The sequence below is a fragment of the Lissotriton vulgaris genome, chromosome 12 (assembly GCF_964263255.1).
Source record: "Lissotriton vulgaris chromosome 12, aLisVul1.2, whole genome shotgun sequence".
Lineage (NCBI taxonomy): Eukaryota > Metazoa > Chordata > Amphibia > Caudata > Salamandridae > Lissotriton > Lissotriton vulgaris.
The window spans coordinates 398,456,337-398,482,029 of record NC_141700.1 but is presented as its reverse complement, the minus strand read 5'-3'; positions in this window follow the sequence as shown (position 1 = coordinate 398,482,029).

The following is a 25,693-nucleotide window of genomic DNA, read 5'->3' as shown; positions in this document are numbered from 1 at the left end:
GAGTTATATTTTCTCAACTGCGACTGCATTCATTTGCAAATTGCCCTGCACTTTTAATGCTTGCGTTTTAAATACCTCGAAGAACTAATAAATGAAGCGAGGAAATAAACAAAAAATGGAATTAAGCATAAACCTAAAATTTAACTTAATTTCTGTTTTTCTTTTCATGTCGAAATGTTTTGCTGTCTGAAAATGTTTCTAAAGTATGCTTTGCTTTTTTTTATTTAAAGTACTCAACATTTATTTCACTTCAAAGAAACATTTCATGATCAAATGAATAACTCTAGCTAGTAAAAAAGATGTGTATGTTTTAATGCAAATATATTTTACTTTGACAGAATAATGTGTAATCTCTATTCATGCCTGTTTTTTGTCTAAAGCTTTTGTCTTCTATTTTTTTTTTTTGGGCTGCTAGACGTGGCCCAGAAGATTTGAAAGGAAAAGTCATTTACCTTGAGTTATTTTGACAGTAAAACAAAAAATCTCTTTTGAGACATGTGCTTTTCTCTTTCTCAGAGGGTCTCTGGCTCCTTCTTTCAAAGTTTCAAAATGGATCACTTACTGTACAAACGAAGAAATATGGACAACAAAAGCTGGCTACTTCTGAGAAAGCGTGGCAACCTATTTCAGGCGAGTCTGAGGACCTGATCCATTTGAACATATGATTTTAAATAGGTGACTATGTACATTTTTGAACTGTCTGGAAGTGTTGTCATCAGTCTTTGAAAGACAATTTCTCCTTTTCAGTCACAAGTTAAATATACCCCAATATTTAACACGTATAGATTTCTTATGCTTTCCGGGGATTACCACGTTTACAAGTTTAAAATAAATAGTTGCTATTCTCACAAGAATAAGGTAGGTTTTCCAAATTTATACTGTTTTTGAACAGTCGTACACTGCTAATTCTCATTCCCTGGCTACAGGAATAAGATCTTCAGGAAAAAGTGCATATCTATCTATCTATCTATCTATCTATCTATCTATCTATCTATCTATCTATCTATCTATCTATCTATCTATCTATCTATCTATCTATCTATCTATCTATCTATCTATCTATCTATCTATCTATCTATCTATCTATCTATCTATCTATCTATCTATCTATCTATCTATCTATCTCTATATATATGTAGAAGTATACACATGTAAGTATGGGATAACGAGAAGTGTTCTTTATTCAATTATATATTCTGGATTTGCAGATCAGGAGCTCTGAACATTTGTTGTTGTGGCCAACATTACCCAACTATGTGTACCAACCCAAGCGCTACACTGGGAAATATATTGAAATACATGGCAAAAGGGGACATATTGACAATACCCTGAAACCACAGGCCCAAGTAGGGGTCCCAAATATATCACCCTTGCATTCAAAATTATTTTGAAAAGTGTATTTTGTTCCAGATTTGTCAGTCTTCGACACTTCTTGGATTCTGCTGATCTTCCTGGGGGTCTCAGCCAATGGCCAAAAGTCACCCCAAAAATAGAAGTAGCACACTTTAGTTGTTCATTGCCAATGGGCACATGCAGAGAGGGTGTTGGGCATGTAGAGGTGTTGTGCACAGGACCTGATCAAAGGCCTTGCTATGTGGCCTACACTCACTGCTGCTGGCCAATGGCTCTGAACAGTTTGGATAAGGCAAGTGTGGGAGTTGAGCACAGGATCTGACTGAAAGGCAGGTACTGCAGACAATTTATGGTATGCTTGGCTGTAAGAGAGTTCAGCATGCATATTGGTTGGGCACAGGGCCTGGCCGACAATGGCACATGTGGGTAAATGCTGTGTGCGTTTGGTGAAGGCCAGACCCTACACTGATCCCCCCCCCGTGGTCAACATTTGGCCATGTGCAGGTCGCTTGGGCACAACAAAGAGGTTTGCAGTGTATATGTAAAAAACCTGAAACATTCTCTGAAAAATAAAGATAATATAAAGTTATGGTATCATTTACACTTAAAATCTAACAAATGTCTGGAACGCCTTTGATATTCACTCTAAAAACCTATCCCAGAATACAGTTTTGGTTGTTGATTAAAACTGAATTCATTGGAAAAATCCTGAGTCATGAATAGCTTCATAATCCATAACTCACACAACAGTAATGCAAACCATAATTCATACCCTCAACGCAATGCTTATGTTTATATTAGTGAATAATTACAGGACAAAGCATAGCATCATTAAATAAATAGATAGACTCAAAGAAATAAGACTATATCCATAGCTGTCATATTGAATATGTTATTGGAAATGCCAAATGTCATGTCACTTTGAAATCATATGTCATCTATGATGTCACATTGTGGGTGATATCATGAGCATTGCATTTGAGGACTAAACCATTCTTTAAGTTAGTTTCATGTACATTGCATCACTCCTGTAGATATGTATGAAAATCTATCAAGAATGTGAAGTTTGGCTGGCATTCATTGCATGTATTTTTAATTGGGATTTTATGTTTAAACATCTATTTGACAGCCTGCTGACTTACGGGAGGAGTCTGCAGTACTAAAAACAATACATTATTTTCACATTTGTTAAAAAAAACTCTGAGTTGTCAGAACTCTACAGTTACTGTTAAAGTTGAGGGCTGTTTTTTCTGTGTAAACATTAGTGAGCTTACATGTAAAGTTCCAGAATAACTAACACTTTGCGTATGGTTTGTGTTACTTTTGTAATGCAAACTCTATGCAAAGAGTTAAGGTGAGACTTACTACCCAGCACAAATCTGGATATAATTTGGATAGTATCCTAAAGTAACTCAACGATGTGCAATGAGCTGCCTTGCAAGACTTTTTTTTCATTTTTTATTTTGGCGGTTTTGTATAGCGTTAACAAAACCCTTGCGGGTATCAGATCACTTTACAGGGCAAATATATTAACATATACATATAAATACAGTGAATTATGTGAATACAGAGGAGGTAAAAATTAGAGACTAGCATATATTTTCAAGACTGTATAAAAAAGGTTCAGATGGATTTGGCCAAGAGAATCGATTTCACTTCTTTTTTAAAAAAAGCTGCGGACAAGTTAAGTCTTGTTTCTGGGGGCAATGTGTTCCAAATCCTGGGAGCCATTCCTGAGAAGGTACGGTTGTAGGTTTTCTTCTTGAAGAAACATTGTGGTTTAAGTAGCAGATTGTTACAGTTCCTAGTAGAACTGTTACCACCAGTTTCTCCGCTAGGTATCTCAGAGTTTTGTGATGCAATGTCTTATGTGTCATACAGGTGATTTTAAAATGGATTCTGGCCTCAAAGGGTAGCCAGTTGAGGGCACGCAGGTCAGGGAAATGTGGCAGTTTCTTTTGGTGCCTGTGATGAGTCAAGCAGCTGTATTGATTGAGGCTCTTAGAGGGGCGGTTTTTGATCTGGGCAGGCCGCAGAGAGCAACACTCCCATAGTCCACTCTGGAAATTACTAGAGATTGAACTGCCTGTTTAAAGTCATTTGCGGGTACGAAGGGTGTCAGTTTTCTCAGGATGTTCATCTGGAAATTTGCTCCTTTAGTTGCAGGTCTGATGTGCTTCTGCATATTTAGCTTATTGTCCAGGGTTATTCCTAGTGATTTAGCGGAATCAATGATGAGAGGTTGACCATCGAGTGTTGTTAGGTGCTTCATCCACTCACGGATGATGGTTGTGTGGTTGGGGGGAGCGATTATGAGAAATTCAGCTTTTAGGGTGCTTACTTTTAAATGGTTATTTGCCAGTCAGATCTGTGTTTTGTGGAGTGTTGAATTCAGGGACTTGATGTCTTCAAGTGAGTGGTCCTTAATGTAGAGTTGTGAGTTTTCGGCGTACATGTGATATTGGATATTTTGAGGAGTTGAGAAGCTCAGTGAGTGGTTCCATAAACAGATTGAAGCGTGTCAGGGAGAGAGAGGATCTCTGGGGTACTCCCAAAGTGACTGGGAAGGGGTTAGATAGAGATTGGTTGATTTTGAATCATTTTGTTCTGTTTTGGAGTAAGGAAGTGTACCAGTTTAACACCATACCCGATAGACCCATTCTGTGTTTCAAGAGGGCTAATAAATTGTGGTGTTTTACTGTATCGAAGGTTGAGGATAAATCAAGCAGGGTTAGCAAACAGGCTTTGTTTTGATCCAATATTTGTAATGCGTCATCTATTACGTGGGTCCTGGCTGATTCGGTACTGTCCCTTGATCGAAAGCCTGATTGAAATTGATCGAGCAGGTTGAAGTGGTCTATATGGTTACTGAGCTGCGTGTGGATACATCTTTCTAGTAGTTTGGCCAGGGTCTATATGTTGGAATTTGGGCAATAGTTATTCAGGTCTGACTTGTCCGGCAATGGTTTCTTTAAGATGGGGGATACCTGAACAGCTTTGAGGATATCTGGGATGGTTCCTTGCAGAAGAGAGGTATTTATAATTGTAGTCCAAAGGGGCACTAGCAGTGGAGTGAAGGCTTTTAAGTGGGTTGCTGGGAGAGGGTTTGTGAAGTGATTGGAGGGATTCATAGCTGTGAGTGTTTTTAAGATAGTTTTTTTGCTGTAGAGGTTGAAGGCGGTCCTGGAGGCTTTGTTTTTGAGGTTGAGCTTTGTATAGCAGTTAATCAGGGTCGATGATGTGGTCAGTGAGGCGTTCAAGTGTGGGTCGGTATGGAATAATAGATTGTTAGGTAGGTCTGCTTTAAGTTTTCAGTCTTTGCATGAAGAGTGCATACCATGGGTAATGCATAGGCGTTACGATGTAACTACCCATGCGCTCTGACACAAACTACTATCTAAAAAATATTGTAGACAGGTATTTGCACAAAAAATACAATAACTCCTTGAGGCAGGGGCAATGAGGAGAAAGGGTTTAATTTCTCCCAATCTTTCCTACTTTACATGTGTGCTGCATTGTACAGCTAACATTCAAAACAGGAAATGCCTTAAAGCATAGTTTTTGCACTAGAAGGGTCCCCCTCCAGTACAAAACCTATGCTTTGGAGAACGCAGATATCCTTGCAGTATGCCCAAGGGTGCTTACATGGAACTATGGCTGCCAAAAGTGCCCCAGTTCTTGAAGAGAGGAGAATAGCGCTAAATCCTAATAGATATGGTGCTTTTCTGCTCTCCCCTTTTATGCAGTGCAGCAACGTTAGAGGTGTTGCTGTGCCTCACTTCTTAGTAAATCTGACCCCAAGTTTCATCCACAGCTTTTGGCATAGAATATTATCACTAATACGCAGTCTGCAAGTTGAATAAAACCTGTCAGTTGTCTTTATGTGCAGCATACTTGTGCAAACCTCACCCCAATAACCTTGACAAAAGTCACAGACAGCAGAACATTTAAAAGGTATTTTGAAAAAGTGAATATCCAGTTCATTAAATAAATGGCCTTCCACCATAAAAAAACCTTGAAAAAGACTATCTTTGTAAAAAGTTCACCACTTCATCATTGTTTGAAGAATATCAACCTTTACCCACAATTTGATTTGAAGAATAACATGAACAGACCTATGAAATCCTGCATGAGTCATCCTGATCGCCCTCAGGCAGCTTGGTTTACGGATCATCTGCAGACTCAAAAACAACTTTGTAGAAAGCTAGGAAGAGTTTGGCGTGCCTCACATAATGAGAGGGATAGAAACCAACATTAGCTTTCCTTGATTAGCTATCACAAAAACATAAAATCTACACGCAAAATGTACATATTATAGCAGTTAAAACAGGCTGGGAATTCCTCAAAAACCCTATATCAAATTCTTCAGTCCTTCATCAATCCAAAGGCATGTGAAAGCCTTAAGACCCGCTCCCAGCAGCGGTGCGATGATATTTCCCTATATTTCGCTTATAAGATAGAGCTTATATATGGTCAAACCATGGCAGCAGATAATCTGCAGAAAAACGCTATGTCCCTGTATATATCCAAACTCACGTTACTCAATAATTTCCCTATCATCACTGTGGTGGAGGTTAAAACACTGATGCATCAGATAAAATCTGGTTCCCCCTCCGATCACATTCCTGCCAAAGTTATTCCATCCCTGACCAAACAGCTTTCCCCTGTGGTACAATCCCTTATTAATCTCTCCATCACAGAAGGCCTAGTTCCGCAGGAGTGGAAGATCGCTCAGGTCAGACCTATCCATAAGAACTCTAACATTCCATGGACGGAATTGTCCAACCTCCGCCCCATCTCACTGCTTCCATTCCTGAGCAAGCTAATGGAGAAACATGATAACACCCATCTCTCTAACTTTGTCAAACAGACTGGATGTTTAGATCATTCCCAGTCTGTTTCAGGACCAAATACAGCACCAAATCTGCACTACTTTCAGTTACAGATAACATCAGAATGTCCCTAGATAAAGGCCATTCTATGATTCTGGTGCATTGGACCTATCCACAGCATTCAACACAGTTTCTCATAGTGTCTTGCTCAGAAGATTGGAAGAGGTGGGGCTGAGAGAATCAACTTTATCATGGATGAGGAGCTTTCTGTCTGGTCGCTCACAGAGTGTTAATCTTGGCTCATATCACTCGGCCCCTATGGAATTGACCAAGGTAGTATCTCATGGCTCCTGCCTGAAGCCAACATTTTTCAACATATATGTTGCTCCCTTGGCCAATCTCCTAAGGACATATGGGTTATTCCCATATCATATGCTGACGATACACAGCTGCTTTTCCTATTTAACAAACTTAAGGCTGGGGTCCAGTTGGCATTGTGCTTCTCTGCTGGATTGAGAGCCATATCACAATGGATGGTAAATCATTTTTTACAATGCAAAGTGGGAAAAAGTGAGGTAATGCTCTTTGGAGAGGCCCCTCTCTTATGGACTCCTGACTGGTGCCATTGGATTTGGGTCCCAATCCAGTCCCTAAACATGTAGTTAAAAATCTGGGCATCTGCTTAGATCGGGCCTTAGCCCGAAAGAGCATGTTACTCAGACAGCTGGAACTTGCTTCCATGTAATATGCCTACTCTCTCAAGTCTTCCCGCGACTTCCTGACTCTAGCCGTAAATCTCTGGTTCAGGCCCTGGTGCTAAGCCGCCTGGACTACTGTAATGGTCCGCTGATTTCGGCCAGTGACACCTTACCCGTAGTCCAAAATACAACTGCACAGCTGGTCCAGAATGTGCCACCCAGGACAACTTCCTATCCCCTGCTTGTAAAATTCCATTGGCTTCCCATCCGCCAGTGGATCAAGTTTAAAACGTGTTGCGTCATCAATAAAGCACTCCAGAACCTGGGCCCTTCCTATCTTGTGGAGAAATGTATACCCTATGCACCCTTGCGACCTCTCCACTCAAGCGACAAACATCTTCTGGAAGTACCCAGTATAAGAAGGGCAAGATTAGGAGGGAAGGCTCTCTCCTATTTTGGCCCGCGTCTCTGGAACAAGCTCCCCCTTTGTCTTAGACAGTGCTCAGAACATATAAGATTCAGGAAACTGATTAAAACCTTCTTGTTCGGTAGTTGCGAAGCCTGCCAGGAACATCTGCCTCTTCTCATTGTCTGCTTAAGCGCAGAAATACCCCTCCGGTGGTCAATTCTAGCGCTATATAAACAAATAAATAAATAAATAAATAAACATCCGCAGTTGTCTGTACCTGAGGAGTCTGGGACATCTGCAGAACCACCAGTGGGTCTCAACAGTGACTATCTGGAATCAGTCAATATTGTTGGAGAGACAAGTGGATCTGCCTGAAAAGGTTGTGCAGGATTCGTTGCATGAAATTTCTTTTTTCATTTTAGAAAATAAAAAAATAAATAAAGGAGACTGAAAAGGTAAAAAAAAATATCAAGCAGCAACAATCCACACATCTTCGGGACATGCAGCACAAAGCACATTTTCTTGAGAAGGATCTGCATATAGGTAATGGAACAATGTTTCAAACTGAAGGGATATAATATATTTTGCATGAAGTGTAAAAAACGGATTTACAGTGGAGAACAAAACATAGTCCTTTGTTCATAGTTGGTCCATTAACTGCTACACCAGTTTCATAAACAATATACTCAGACAACCAATCATCATCATCATCATCATCATCATCATCTTTATTTCGGCAATGTATTGCCATAAAAGATACAAAGAAACATTACATTGAAAACAGCTAAAAATAGTAAGATAAGAACATTATAAAATCAATTTATAAAACGAGGACCAGCCTCATACATACAAACATTATTACTTTAATAGATTTACAATTTAGCTGTTGTCATACGTCCCCAATTAATAGGTGTCTTCTCTTGTGCCAAACTATTCCCAGATATTTGGCTGTGGCAAAAACTATAAGCCCGGATAAATCAGTTGTGAAGACCCTATATGCATGCAGACATTGGGAGAACCCCAGGTTTTTACACACCGGGACAATCCATTGCCTCCTAGCCTGCGCATAAGCATTGCAAAAGAACAGTATGTGCAACTCAGTTTCCTGCTCTAGTTTACACCCTGGACAGTGGCTCGGCGAGGACGCAGACCATTTACTGGTATAGGCTTGGATCGGCAAACTGCCGTACCTCCATTGAAGGTACAATTTCCTAAGGGTGATTAGAAATATAACATTTAAGACAGGTTTGAACCTGTAAATGTCCTTTGCCATTAGAAATGATTCCGTTAAGGTGCCCAAGCCTGTGCAGCAAGTTTGCTTTCAATATACAGTGTGACAAGGCGCCTCCGTGAGACCCTAGAGCATGATGACAGTGGATTGGACTATAAAGTGGGTAGTCCTAATCGCCCTAGTTCATTTTTTATGTAATTTAACCAGGGGATTTTCCCAGCATTTGGGAGGGTAAGGATTTCCTGCAATTCTGACCTATAGTTGAGTAGCTCTGGTAGAGACCATAACCTACACCAAAATATTAAAGGCCGTAGGCCCAAGTCTTCATCAAGGGGTCTCAAACCCAAATCAAGCCTCATTGGCAACAAGGTGGTGCTAGGGGGAAGTGATAAAAGCTGTCTAATGAATTTGTTCTCTGTTGCTACTAAGTCACGTTTACACGCGTAGCCCCAGAGTTCGCTTCCATATATAGCCGCACCCCTGGCCTGTGCTCTGTAGATCTCTAACGGTGGACCAACCGGCTTGGAGGAAGATTTATTTCTGATTATGAGCTTAATAATTCCTCCTGCTATTTGGGCCAACTTTAATTGAGATTTCTCCTGGTGGTCCCCCCACGACATCTTTTCGCTTAGGGTAATCCCCAGGTACTCGAAGGTTTCTAGCCTGTTAGCACCAATATACGGATTAGGGCGAGTTTTAGGTGGTGGATTGAAAACCATATATTTGGTTTTCAATGCGTTGATTTCAAGGCCATGATCTTAGCAGAAAGCCTTGAATCCATCCAGGACTCGCTGTATCCCCATTGGTGACTTGGACAGCAGCAGGGTGTCGTCTGCGAACATAATCGCCGGCACCCTGATGCCAGCGAGTTTGGGGGTGTCGCTGCTTTCAACCCCGTTCAGATGGGCAATGACCACGTTGACATAGAGGCAAAACAGGGTCGGTGCTAACACACAGCCCTGTCTTACCCCCCTGTCAACAGGGAATCTGTTGGATAGAGTTCCCTCCCTGCCACATCTGACCTGCGCAAAGTTATCTGTATGGAGTCGGACAACTATATTTAGGAGATGTTGCGGGACCCCCAGGTTAGAAAGCACGGACCAGAGTTTCCTACGGGGAACAAGATCAAAGGCCGCTCGTAGGTCAACGAATATAGTATAGAGGCTGCCACCCTCCAACTGTACCGTTTTCCAAAATGAGAGGGTGAGACGGAAAACGTGATCTATAGTAGATACTTTATTCCTCAATCCGGCTTGGTAGGGGCTCAGAACAGAGTGGTTTAGCATCCATTGTAATAGGCAATTCAAGATCAGCCTCGCGAAAATCTTTTGTGGGACGTCGATTAAGCTGATGGGCCTATAATTGGCTGGGAGCAGAGGGGAACCCTTCTTAAAGATGGGGACGATCTCCGCCCCAGCCAAGAAGCAGGCACCGACATCCCTCCTAGGATTGCGTTAAATACCACCTGTAGGTAATGGGGCCCAAACCATTGGTACGTGTTTAAATAAATCACCTGGGAGTTTATCCAACCCTGAGGCTTTTTCTGCAGAGAGTCTAGAAATAGCTGCCCCAACCTCCGCCGTGGTGAATTTATCCGACTCCAAAGATGGCATGAGGGTGGAACCTGCCACTAGGTCTACTTGGATCTACATCGGCCTGCACATACAAAGATCGAAAGTGGGCCTCCCACACACTGGGTGCAATGTTAGCCTCAACTGCTGGAGTTGGATCAGCAGATCCTCTTTTGACAATCTGCCAGAATTTCCGGGCGTCTCTGGATTTGAGAGCACCCATCATGTCCATTCAGTTGTCATTGTCCCATTCGATCTTGGCGTTCTGGGGACTGATCTACATCGGCCTGCACATACAAAGATCGAAAGTGGGCCTCCCACACACTGGGTGCAATGTTAGCCTCAACTGCTGGAGTTGGATCAGCAGATCCTCTTTTGACAATCTGCCAGAATTTCCGGGCGTCTCTGGATTTGAGAGCACCCATCATGTCCATTCAGTTGTCATTGTCCCATTCGATCTTGGCGTTCTGGATAAGATGTTTATACTCCTACCTCTTAGCCCTGATCAGTATGAAATTATCATGTTGCTTTATGGCCAGACAACTAATCAATAACCCATATAGTGACTCAAGTAGCTACTCACCAACGCATGCAGCCCCTCACATACCAACTGACAGACTGATACAGACATTCACAGTTTAGTCACTAACATATGCATTCAGTAAGACACGTTTGATCACTCACTTATAGAGTCAGTCACGTACCTACTAAATCATCCATTCAGACACTTATACACCCACTCATTCTTCAGTAAACCTTGACATATATATATAAAATATATTTAAACTTACAGAAACACATTCACTGGATGATGTCATCAGTGATGTTATTTATGATGTGATCAGTGATGTCACTGACCATGTCATAAATGATGTATTGTGTGACATCATCAGCAGTGCATTGTGGGGCGTGAGTTACAGTTAGCTAAACTAACTATAAAGGCTGATTTACTCTGGTATTGTATGAGGGAAATGTCCAACTAACTATAACGTCCCTGAAACCTGTGATTTTGCAGTGAATTTCTAAGATTTTTTAAATGCTTCTTTCTAACTATAACGTCCCTAAAACCTATGATTCTTTCAGTAAAAACTTTTTTAAATTACGTTTATTTGTTGTATTTGCTCAAATGTATATTAAATCCCCCATAATAATGCATTTTATTCTTGAATATATTTCATATTTATTAATTTTATATTATTTTTGACATCGATATTTTGATCACAATATTTTTGAATGAGATATTTTGAGTGTCGATATTTTGTCAGTGTACCATGCGGCACCCGGTCAAGACAATGCATTGGTTTGACCAGCTGCGATGCAGAGTCTTGCATCATTGTCAAGTCTGGGTGATGCAGTGGTTCCAAGGAGCTGCATTGCGATGTGGGACTTGGCAAAGGGGTCGAATCCATGCAATAGCGGAAATAACACAGTTCTGCTAAGGTTTATGCCATACAGCAGCGGAGATGTGTCAGTTTTGCTGGATCCACAGAGGCTACCAATGGACCTTAAGCCCACTTCGGAGAGTCCAGGATTTGGGTGGCACCACTTGGCAGGATTGACTTACACATGGCAGAGTCTAGGTGCAGATGTAGGGTGTTGGAAGCCTGTTATGTCTCTGAGACTTACATGTATTTTAAATATGTCAATTGGGTATAAGCCAATGCTACCATGAGGAGAGAGGATGATCACTTTAGTACTGTTTATCAGTGGAAAAGTTCTCAGCGTCCCAAGGCCAGCAAAAATGAGGTCAAAATAATTGGAGGAGAAAGGAAAAAGGTTTGGAGAAGATCACCCTAAGCCTGACTGGTCTAACAGTGGTCAATATCTGCAGAAGAAAAATACGTGCTAGTGCCCAATAGTGAGTGCTGGTGGGCCCCATTGGCAAGCACTTGCTCAAATTAAGCACTTTTTATTTGTATGTATGCAAATAGTATGTCCTTTAACCAGACACTGCCATTTGACCCCATTTTACAAATCTCAACTATACAGATTGTCAGTCTACATTGTTTTTTGGAAGTGAACAGCATTGTTTTAAATGATTTATTTTGTTTTCTTGATGCTCACATGTTCTACAATATACACTATGAATATTTACATAGTGATATCATAGATGATGCAATTTCTGAGCTCATCTACAACATGATCAATAATTTTATTGGAAATTACCATCTTTGCCATTGATGGCGAGTGTTGGAGAATTTAAGGACCTTGCCTTTGAAAAAGGGTAAGCTTGTATTAGTAATAGCCCCATCTTAGCCAATGGCAAGGGCCTAGGAAGCTTTAGGCCTCCTGCCTTAACAAGTATAAGGGGGTTGTATCATTGGCTGTCCCTACCGCTCAAAAGGGATGCACAGTGTTAATTTCTCCTATATCATGCCAAAGGGAGCAGCAGAAGCCCAGGACACATAACAGCTGGTCAAATCCCGTCTGCAGCTACTGGTCATTGGCTGCAGCTTCCTTAGTGGTTTCAGTAATATATATTAGTTATATAATTGATATCTTGAATGAGCATGGGGCTTTTTGCAAAATGTACAAATTCATGAATTGAGAAATAATAATGTAAACATTGTAGAGCCCTTAATATCTGGTTTCAAAAATGAGAAAGGAAAACTTTGTAGGGTTCATACTCATCATATGGTTTATCTCAGTTGGTGAAAGAACCTACCCATAATGCAGGCCATACCTTAGATGGTATTTTCACTAACCTTGAAAATATTTTAGTGACTGAAGTCTTGCCAATGACTTGGTCCGACCATCACATGGTATTGGCCACAATACAAATTAATAAAACATCTACCGCCACCTCACTCCCCCCCAAACGAGAAGTGTTCAAGGTCTGGAAAGACATTAATATCCCCAGTTTCAGGGAGGCGTTACAGAACTCTATACCTAAATGGGCTACTGATCCAGAAACCGCTATTGAACAATATCACATATGGGTAGGTCAGGCGGCTAATAAACTGGTACCTGAGAAAAGAATGTCCAGGAATAGAAGCTCCCCCTCAGCACCATGGTATACCAAGGAGCTTAAAAAACTAAAACAGCAATGCAGAAATAAAGAGAGAATCTGGAGGAAAAAGTATGATAGTGAAGACAGGAGAGTGTACAAGGAATTGTTAACCCAATACAAACATCTGATCACAGAGACAAAAAAGAAGTTTTACACTGAGCAAATTGAAACCGCCAAAAATTCGACTAAAACACTATTCGAAATAACTAAACATCTTGCGGGATGTGCCCCAGACCTCAACCCTCCCTGCTCACAAGACGTCTGTGATTCATTGGCATCCTTCTTTTTTACCAAAGTAAACGACATATTTTCAGCTTTTAATCTAGGTGATACCCAATACCATGATAAGATAAACACCCCATCCCCAAGTAATAATTTCTCCTGTTTTGCAGAGGTCACAGAAGTTCATATTCAGGACATTATTAAAACAATTAAATCTGGATCAGCCTTGGACCCCTGTCCTTTGAATACCCTTCGTTCAATAATGGATACTGTTATTCCAGTTGTCACCCAAATAATCAATCTAATGTTCCGTACAGGCATCTTCCCAAACCAATTAAAAAAAACCTTACTTAAACCCCTCCTGAAAAAACCCGGCTTGGACAAAGCAGAACTTAAAAACTATAGGCCTATAGCAAACTTACCCTTCTTGGCTAAGATAGCTGAAAAAGCCATGAATATTCAACTTGCGGAATTCATCGAGCAACACCATCTGCTCGACGAAACACAATTTGGATTCCGCAAATTTCATGGAACGGAAACAGCGCTCATTAAAGCAGCGGATGACATCCGATTAATCAGAGACCAAGGTGGCACTGCACTATTGGTGCTCTTAGATTTATCGGCTGCTTTCGACACGGTTGACCATAAGATCCTAGTCAACCGTGTCGAAAAGATGGGCGTGCAAGGCCTGGCAAAAGATCTGCTAGCGTCCTTTCTAGCAGAGAGAACCCAGGCAGTTATACTGAGCCAGTTTGAATCCGCTGAGCTATCGCTGCCATGTGGGGTACCTCAAGGTTCATCCCTGAGTCCGACACTATTTAATATATATGTGTCGGACCTTGCCAACACCATCAAAGTGCACGGGATGAACCTTACCTCATATGCGGATGATACACAGCTGATACTAGCAGTCAGAAATGACGGGGAAGCAGTGGCGGAAAATTTCAAGACAGGTATGCTGGCCATTGGAAAATGGATGTCAGCAAACTGTCTGAAATTAAATTCCGACAAAACCGAGGTGGTCACTTTTGGCCACCTCAGCCCTAGTTGGTCCCCAACTTGGTGGCCATCATCTTTTGGCGCCACACCCAAACCAGTCACGAAAGTGAGAAATTTGGGTGTCATCTTTGACGACAATCTAAATTTCATGGCTCACGCCAATCAGACGGCCTCTACGGCTTTTTACAAGTTACGTCTGGTGAGGAAGATCCTTCCTTTTCTCCCTACAAATGTGGGAAAGACGCTGATTAGCGCCTTGGTCCTATCAGCACTGGACTACTGCAATGGATTGTTTGCAAACGCCCAAGTTAGGATAATTAAGAAAATGCAAACAATCCAAAATGCAGCAGCCAGAATTCTCCTTAACATTCCTAAATTCAAGCCTATAGCAGAATCATTGAGGAGTCTTCACTGGCTTCCTGTCAGGAATCGAATAAAATTTAAGACGTTATGTATCGTCTACAAGGCACTACACCATCAAGCGCCTCAATTCCTGCGCGACCATCTTGTCCCATACACTCCCAATCGAATGCTACGATCAGCAGGACAGAATGACTTGGTAGTTCCACGGACCAGGCTGGTCAACTGGGGAGACAGACGTTTCCTAGTTGCCGCCCCAAGACTATGGAATACTCTTCCACAAACAATAAGATCAAGTCCAAACCTAATGTCCTTTAGGAAGAAATTGAAAACTTGGTTATTTAACCTCTGAAAACATTTCCAAGCTCATATAGGAGGGTAATACAGTACAGCGCCGAGACGCCTGCGGGCAATTGTTCGCGCTCAATAAATGCTAAAAATAAATAAATAATTAAATAAATATAAATACAGGCAGTTGGCAAATCATGATTCAAGCACAAATCAAAATTTGAAACAGAGTAACAAGTTTTTTTTCTTTTCTTTTTAAAATTATTTCCAATAAGACCATCAAATCCTACATATTAGAATACAATCTTAGTGCAATGTCGATAAAGTACTAAGTAATCTTAGGTCCAGTCAGATAATTGATACATGAATACATTGATAAAAAAACTAGTGCCATAGGCCAAAAGTGCTTAACGTTGCAGTATCGAGAATAGAATACAACTGTAAAGTGCTAAAGTCAAGGTGCGAAAAGTGCTGAAAGTGGAAACTAAAAATATCTGGGAAGTATAAGAATAGAAGCAATATTGATTGAAAAATACATCAGTAAAGTGCTAGTGCACTAGGCATAAAGTGCTAGCAATGCCAGATCAAGCGTAAAATAAACCCAGCAGAAACACCTGACTCTGCAACATACATGAAATCGATAACCATTATTCAGCAACTCCATAGCAGCATCATATTTTTTTTTAAAACAATAGTAGGGTGCCCTTTATTGAGAGGGGATACATCTCCTTCATTTCACCTACTGCTTCCATAATGTGCTAGGTTTATAATGCTTTCGCAGAATAAATATACATGACAATTTTAACCTACATTGTTGTCAAACCCTGACCAGATTGCTACAAAACTACGAAGAGACCCAATACGTTTGGCATATGATTCTTCGCATATATATGTCTTGGCCATCTCCGCTTGCCATTCCTGAAGCAACGGTGACTTATCAGACTTCCAATTTTGTAAAATGAGGGACATGGCCACTGCTATAGCTATAGAGCAAAAGTATTGTTGATATTTTGACAAATGCTGAACCTCTTTTGAACACCCAAAAAGAGCTAGTTTGATTGTAGGGATAATATGATTTGTTAATGCCAAGGATTTGTTAATTCTGTGAAAAACATAGTACCAGAATAGATGTAAGCTGAGGCAGTAGAAAACAATTTGATTCCATTACATATCTCTGTTTTCCCACATCTAACATAAAACTCATTGGAGATCAGGAAAATCTTATTCAATCTTTGAGGCATATAGTAAGTTAGCCATCTTGATAAATAGGCCATTCTTTTATAATTGGAATTAACAACACAGGGTTTGGCTTATGCACAGCAAGGCCACACCGCTATAAAAATTAACAATGTGAGACTGCCAATACTGCACCTTTTCTTTCATGAACCTTTTGAAAAGCAATGAATTAAACAACTGCCCTAAAAAACTACTTTTTAGTTTGACCAAATCAACAAACTTTATTTATATCAATTTTCACCTGTTTTTTCAAGTAAAAGATACTACATTATTTTACAAAACTCCTACCACTCCTCACAAGTATCCTTGGACACCCACTTGAAAAGAAATGAAAATAAACTTAACACTCTCTCATTCAGTCCCAGACTCCCACATATCACACATACTGTGTTTGATTCACTTATCAATTATACTCAATTCCACATTCATACCCTATTACATCCTCACATCCTTCAAACACATAAACAAAAGACAAAAAAGACAGGAAAAACATCCCACCCTGGGGGACCTGAACAGATTGATTTCTCTGACAAGGTCTCAATTTTTTCTTTTTTTTAACAACAACAACAATAACTCGAGAGAACAAGGCCATCAGTTCTTAACAAAACCATTTCAGATTTTAAACAACATTAATTTTTGTAATTGGCCTAGTCCTAATATCGTGGTCTATGCGTATCGAATCCCATTTTTTGTAGGGATTCTCCCTAGGGCCCAACAGATTCTGAAAGACATAAAAATATTCCCATCTTACTATCGACACTTTCTATAATAACTCCATTGTCTCAAGCACACTCTGCAGTATGTCACTTCTTACCTTAAATCTGTCAAAAAAGCGTAAATGGCTCTCTGTATGATGTTTTATATTGAAGGTTTCATGTCAAAAGACTCCTGTAGTGTGATATTTTCTGCAACAATGATGTAAACATATTTAGCATCAGAATATCCTTCCAGTTCCAGATTGAGACCGCCATACGTGATTATCTCACTTTAAACTATACTCCAGGCTCGGATATATCAAATGTCTGGGATGCGCTTAAGGCCACCATAAGAGGGGTGATTATTGGCATCCGGGCACAAACAAATAAGAAATTAAACCTCGTACTTGTTTCATCTGGAGAGAGACATTAAAGCTCTAGAATTATCTCATGCAGCTGACCTTCAAAACACACCAATTCTGAATTTATCACTAAAAAGAAATAAGAGTACAACGCGATACTTAGCAGAAGAGCTGGGGTTTGGATTAATACATTTAAAGCCTTGAAATTATGCGAGGGCAACAAAGCCGGAAAATTACTGGCATCCTACGTTAAACATAAGAAAAAGCAATTTAACATTGCATCAATCAAAGATCAGAATAACGTTGTCCAAACCAAACAGCACCACATTCTACAAACCTTCAAATTGTTCTATGAAGACCTCTACAAAAATAAATTAGACTTTAACCCACACGCGTGCTCTGACTACCTGAACTCCTTAGGTCTCCCAAAACTCAATGAAATAGATAACTCCAGACTAAATTCCCCCCTCACATTACAGGAAATCTCGGCCTCCATTAAGATCCTCAAAAGCAATAAAGCACCTGGCCCTGACGGCTTCTCAGACGGATTCTTTAAGGAATTTGCGGCCCCTATGAGCCCAACTCTGCTAAAACTATTCAAATCCTTCACTTTAAAGAAAGTGGTAACGAACTCAATGAGTGAGGCTACCATCATCATCATCATCCCTAAAGAAGGGAAAGATCCACTATTGACAAAAAATTATCGCCCAATATCATTATTAAATCTGGACTGTAAGATCCACACTAAAATTCTTGCGGCCAGACTGAACTCGCTCCTCCCCAAGCTGATCAGTAGCTCACAGGTGGGTGTCCTAATTACTGCATGTCTAATGATAACACAAGGTTACTTTGCCATGTCATAGAAAAAGCCAGGTCGACTGGCGCTCCCTCCGTTGCCATTACGCTAGACGCAGAGAAAGCATTCGATAGGGTCTCGTGGCTCTTTCTTGAACATTGCATGATCAACTTTAACTTAGGGAACGCCTTCATAGACATGGTAATGGCTCTATACCTCTCCCCATCCGCCCGTATTGCCATAAATGGCTCACTTTCTGAACCCTTTTAACTTGAGCAGGGAACTAGGCAGGGCTGCCCTCTCTCCCCATCGCTCTTCCTCCTAGCGATGGAACCCCAACTCTCCAACATTAAAAAGAATGATAATATTAAGGGAGTTCATTTCGGAGATACCTGTGTTAAACTAGCCGCCTATGCGGATGACATCCTGATAGTCACTGAATCCCCGGAACCTTCCATTGCAGCTTGATGTCCACTATTGAAATGTATTCCAACCATTCGGGATATAAACTTAATCGGGAAGCAATTCTGGCCTCTGCTGGCAATCAGGGTTTATAAAATACCTGGGAATAGAATTTGGTGACTCCCTTATGGAAACCCTTCAGCAAAACGAGAACCCGACCTTGTCTAAAGTCAAAAACCAACTGGAAGGATGGTCCCCTCGCTTCATCACTTGGTGGGGTAGAATGAGACCATCAAGATGATGATTTCACCTCTGGTGAATTATCTTATTACCATGCTACCAATAACTCTTACCCAAGACTTCTACCACAAACTGGATCATGCACTGACCACCTTCCTAGGGAAAGGGAAAAAAGCGTGGATCAGCATTAAAAATTACGCCTGGACAAAGCGTTAGGGGGGTTAACCTACCGGACTTTAGACGATATGAGACCGCTTTTTTGGCAAAGCAAGGCTCTCACTGGCTAGCCCCCACGGCGGACTACACTCCTGGCTGGCTGGAAGTCAAACAAGCTATCCTAGGAGGCATTGCCCCTGCTGCTGCCCTCTCTATCAATTTGAACATACTAACCTTCTCAAAACCAATTTTCCAAAATACGAAAGCAGCACTTCTTCAGATCGATAAATTTCTCGAACATAGCATTCGCCGCTCAGGATGGGAGTCCTTATGGAATAATCAATCAATACTTCACAAGGGCAAACCACTGTACAATCCACAATGGATAAAAAGAGGCATCCTCTTCCCACACTATTCAAAGGATCATACTCTATCCCGTTTAGACACCTACAATCCATTTACAATCTCGAACCAATAGAGTTCTACACCTTTTTAAACATTAAGGCAGCAATCACTAAAGTAAAGTTTTCACTAATATTCCCTTCTCTCCCATTGTACCTCTCTAGATTAAACAAATTAGGCCACCAGGTGTCCTCGCTATACAGACTCCTACGCCCCCAACATTTCAACCTAACCACACCGCTCATGCAGTTCTGGTCCTCACTTTCCAATGTGCCGATTTCGGAGGCTGATTGGACCAATACCTGGGAATCCAGTATGCGTCACAAAATTAGCCCTACTCTATCCCAGACCAAATTTTGGCTCCTTCATAAGGCCTTTTGGACACCGGCGCATCTTTATGCTCATAACATAAGCCCATACACCTTTTGCTGGAACTGTAAATGGGCAGAAGGTGACTTAGCAAACCTTATTCTCCATTGCGATTGTGTGATCCCCTTTTGGAACAAGATCTTCAAGTTCAGTAGTAAAGTCTTCCCCATCTCTCCATCCAGAGAACTGCCCCATCTCGTCTTCGGTTTCTTACAAGATTTCTTCCTTAATGCCGATGACAGGGCGCTACTAGATCTTCTGCTCATAGCAGGGTCAAGGTAGTTCTAAATAACTGGAAGGACACGAGCAAAGCTAACTTTACCTGCTGGCTCAATTGTTTAATTAGACTCCGAGGAGCTGATAACATAGCACTCCAACAGTCACCATGGCACACCCCTAAGAGAAATATGTGGTCTACCCTTGACAGTTATTTTACCACCCATAAACCGCCTTAGCTATCTTGAACCCCCTACACAATCAAACCACGCTGACACTAATGTAATTAGTGAATTTGACGTTATCCTTCTAGTTTTGTGAAATCTGTGACCCTGAGCTCCAATCTCATGACATTATCGATACTACTGTATACTGCCGTTACTCACTTTTGATCTTTATTACTTCATGTTCTATTGCAGAAGACAGATACATGTGCCTCCATAACTGCCAGCTAAACACGCATGTATCAGTCTGAACTAATGTGTATTATTTTATACTACACTACTCTTTTGTACTACTGTAATTCTTTCTTTTGAACTACTGTAATGTTTTATTTGTATTATTATTTGATACTGAATCTTCCAATAAAATATTTTGAAATGAAAAAAGAATATCCTTCCAGTTGAATGGATCTCTGTATAACTGGTGTGAAGCACAAGCGTACTTATAGGTGTTCTTTTGATAATTGGGTTGATGTTGTGCTTTATGACTCAGATTCATTTCATGGCTCAAAAAGCTGAAAAAACAACAAAGATCCATGTAAGCCTTCTAAAAACACTGTTGGTGGATTATTATTGGCAAGTAGTATGGCTGACGTCTCATGTCCGTTTAACTTAACAATCACTCAATTGGGCTCAAGTTCTATGGCATCGAAAGTGGACGAACTTGCCAGTATATCCATTTGAGGCACTCTTTGGAGTTTAAAGCTAGGGCAAGAAGAATTTTCTTTTCGGAAGCATCGCTTACCTTCGATTCCTACGCGGGAGTGATGCTCACTCGAAGATTTCCTTGAAACGCCGGAACAGCTCTCTCTGTGTTAGGTCACTGCGTGGCCTCACGATCTCTTGAGCTGCATTTTGTGGCTACGTCCATTGTGCAAGATTTATGGGAGATGTAGTTGTCAACGTATTAAATTGAATAAACTCGTTTCTCCACTTAGAAGGATTCTATAAAAGTCCTCAAAAGATACATTAAAGTGAAGCATTCAAATTTTTAATTCTCCAATGCAGGTGGCAGTGAATTGTCTTGTGGTGGCCATGTCGATTTTGAACATGAGCTAGTATATCGTCAGCTTTGTCAAAAATTGCAGAACACTCAACAGTTTTTACTTAAAAAGAGTAAATAGCATTTGATATTGAACATTAGTGTTAAGGCTAACAGTTTTTTGGACATATGGCCCTCGATGTTTTGCACAGGACAAAATGGCAAACAAAATGTATTCCTGGTATATAATTTGTTGCACAACGTTAAGCTAAATATGTTAAAGTACATGGAGTTTTATCTTGGGAACTTTGTAACAGATGTTCAAAAAGTACGTCTGGATATCTTCATATGACAGACCTTACCGTGCATCTTGTACATTGGCGCTTTTGACTGTTCAGGTAGTTCTGCTTATAGATGGTAAATTTCAGATCATTCATTTAACCCATCAACTGCTGTAATAAACTTGATTAATAATGGTGCTTCTCCCTGGGTTAGTTTTGCATCCAAATCACCTCCTCTTACAACCTGTCCAATTTTTTAAATGATCGCCACCTCAGATCTATTTCGGCATGCATATGACTATGCCAATGGTTGACTAGGGGAGCTGTTTGAATATTTCCCCTGATTCTGGATTTATGTTGCGATATCCGATGAAGGATCTCTTGATTAGTTTTGCCAATATTAAAATTCCATACACCACGAATTTTGATTTGCAGTTTGTGAACTTTTCGTGTTTCCAATGGATCACTGAAATAATATCGCGGGACAAAATATCGACTTGCCAAAATATCATGGACAAAATATCGACAGTCAAAATATCGAGTTTGTATCTACAAACAGGTAAGTACAAAAATATCGAGTACAAAATATCGTTAACAATAATATAGATGTAAAAAATATCGACTTTATTAAAAACAGTGTTAAATTAAATTAATATTACATTTTAATTACTAAAATATACTTAAAACTACTTAAATTAAATTATAATAATTAAATAATAAATGAAAATAATAAAAATAATTTTTTACAATCTTATTTGTTGACCCTGAACCCTAAAAATACCCCTTTACCCAAAAACCCAAAACTGACCCTGAACCCTAAAAATACCCCTTTACCCAAAAACCCCAAACTGACCCTGAACCCTAAAAATACCCCTTCACACAAAAACTGAAAACTGACCCTGAACCCTAAAAATGCCCCTTTACCCAAAAACTGAAAACTGACCCTGAACCCTAAAAATACCCCTTTACCCAAGAACTGAAAACTGACCCTGAACCCTAAAAATAGCCCTTTACCCATGAACTGAAAACTGACCCTGAACCCTAAAAATACCCCTTTACCCATGAACTGAAAACTGACCCTGAACCCTAAAAATACCCCTTTACCCTAAAACTGAAAACTGACCCTGAACCCTAAAAATGCCCCTTTACCCAAAAACTGAAAACTGACCCTGAACCCCAAAAATACCCCTTTACCCTAAAACTGAAAACTGACCCTGAACCCTAAAAATGCTCCTTTACCCAAAATGTATCAATATTATTTAATTACCAATTAATTATTAATTAACAATAACAATAAAGTAAATATATTAGAACATTAGCTGTAATTATTTTAATAATTAATATTATTTTTTCCAAATTAATTACTTAAAAATAGCACAAAATTGTATATATTAAAAATTTACTCTAATTAATGTAATTAACTAATTACAATTAATTAATTAACAATTAATTACTAATACAAAATATGTTCAAAATTATATTAATTAATTAACTAATTAATATTAATTAATTATCAATTAATTATTAATTAAAAATATTAACAAACATATATTAATTAATTAATTATTATTAAATTACTTCCCACCCTATTCCCCTATAAACCCACAACCCGCTACAGAATAACATTACGCAATTATTATAAAAACAAAATTCATTTAATAAAATATTTTATAACATTAATACACACTATTCACACATATTATTACATAAAAATACACTATAAAATATTATATATTATTAAAAATTCGATATTTTTGCTATCTATATTTTATACAGTCGATATTACTTCACTTACCTGAAAAACAATATTTTTGTAGTCGATATTATGTCCAGTCGATATTTTGTCCAGTCTATATTTAAAACTCGATATTATGTCCAGTCGATATTTTGGAGTCGATATTTTGTCTGTACACCGTTTCCAATGAATGCAATTGAACTTAAACAGCTCACCCTCCAGTGTTGAATTACAACAAATGCATGTTCTGCATTTGTGATGGCCTTTGATTGATGGTAGGCCGACATAGTCTCGAAGAGTGATGGTATTCTATCTTGGTAGGGCTGCTCTCACAATTGGTTGCCGCAATCCACTCCCCATCTTTCAAAAGAGATTTATCAAAATACCATTGCTTGCTATTTTGAGAACGTATTGGCTTCACATGGATTCTAATAGAAATAGCCGAGTTGCCGGAAAAAGCATTTGAGATAATCTCAGTTTCGGCTCTGGATGGCTTTGACGCATGGATCAAGCAAGGCAAAATCTCTTTTTATCATAATAATCAGTTTGGTTGATTTGGATTTAAGTTGCTTCTTAGCTGGACTAGAAGTATCTAAATGAATAACCTGAATAAAATTAAAGTCTCCCCCCATATTATAGAACCCTCAGAAACAGCCAAAAGGTAATCAATTTGAAGTAAAGCCGAAATGTCATTGAATATAAGGCTGTAATACTTCAACAGATCAAACACTACGCCGCTGAGCTTGATTTGTACATAAATCCAATAGCCTTGAACATCACAACTAACTTTTAGTATTTGACAATTCCGATTATTAGAAAATCTAATAGCCGCCCCACTCACTGACAAGTTTGCAGAGGCAAAGTATGCTTGATTGTACCCCTCTGGAAGAATCAATCCAGGAGTATTAGACCTAAGATGAGTTTCCTGGAGGAACAACACTTGTAGGGACAAGTGAAGCAACCAAATAAGCTTTGCATTTGCATTTCTTGCATTTAACAATCCATTTACATTGCACAAAGTTATTTAAAAACTATCCATCAAGAAAAAATAAATAAATACTTTCATTGCACCCAAAGCACATGAGATATCGAAAGAAAATATGAAAAAGCACACCTGTGTATACAACCCAAAACCTTTTATCCACTAATTTATTCTCTGCTACCACAACCCAACCTCCACCCTACCCACCCTACACCCCCATGTGGCAGGAGTCTTCCTAATAACACGCCACACAGAAAAACTAACTAGAGGGTGCAATGGAATTGCATGTTGAACTACCAGAACCGGGTCCCCACCACCAAGTCAAGTCAAGTCAGAAATTTGTATAGTGCGCTACTCACCCAGAGGGTCTCAAGACACTTAAGGGAAGGGGTATGTTACTAATCGAATAACCAGGTCTTGAGTTGCTTCCTGAATGAGAGGTGGTTCTGGGTAAGACGGAGGTGAGAGGGGAGGGAATTCCAGGTCTTGGCCACCAGGTAAGAGAAGGATCTTCCTCCCATGGTGGCTTTTCGGAAGCGTGGGATCACGGCGAGGGCTACGTTGGACGAACGTCGTTGGCGGGTGGGGGTGTAAAAGGATAGGCGATCGTTGAGGTAGCTGGGTCCTAGGTTGTGGAGGGCCTTGTGTGCATGGGTGAGGAGACGGAACGTGATTCTCTTGCTGATAGGGAGCCAGTGCAGGTCTCTCAGGTGTTCTGATATGTGGTTGTGTTGAGATATGTCCAGGATGAGTCGGGTGGAGGCGTTCTGAATGCGTTGAAGTCTTTTCTGCAGTTTGGCTGTGGTTCCGGTGTAGAGGGTGTTTCCGTAGTCTAGTCGGCTGGTGACAAGTGCTTGGGTGACCATTTTCCTAGTTTCGGTGGGGATCCATCGGAAGATCTTTCGGAGCATGCGTAGGATGTTAAAACATGATGATGAGACGGCGTTGACTTGTTTGGTCATGGAGAGGGAGGAGTCTAGGATGAATCCTAAGTTGTGAGCATGGTCCGTTGGTTTGGGTGCGCTGCCTAGTGCTGGGGGCCACCATGAGTCATCCCAGGCAGAGGGGGATGTTCCTAGGATGAGGACTTCCGTCTTGTCCGAGTTCAGTTTTAGGCGGCTGTTCTTCATCCATTCGGCTACGTCTTTCATCCCTTCGTGTAGGTTGGTTTTGGCGGTGGTTGGGTCTTTGGTGAGGGAGAGGATTAGTTGAGTGTCGTCAGCGTAGGAGATGATGTTTAGGTTGTGTTGGCGTGCGATGGATGCAAGGGGGCTCATGTAGACGTTGAAGAGGGTGGGGCTGAGCGAAGATCCTTGTGGTACGCCGCATATGACTTCGGTGGCCTTTGATCTGAAAGGGGGGAGACGGACTCTTTGGATTCTTCAGGCGAGGAACGAGATGATCCAGTCCAATCGCTTATCTTGTAATCCGACGTTCTTGAGGCGATGTACTAGGGTGCGGTGAAATACCGTGTCGAACGCTGCAGAAAGGTCCAGGAGGATGAGGGCCACTATTTCCCCATTGTCGAGCAGTGTTCTGATGTCATCTGTAGCTGCAATGAGGGCGGTCTCGGTGCTGTGGTTAGCTCGGAATCCAGACTGTGAGGGGTCGAGGGAGCCGTTAGACTCAAGGAAGGCGGCGAGCT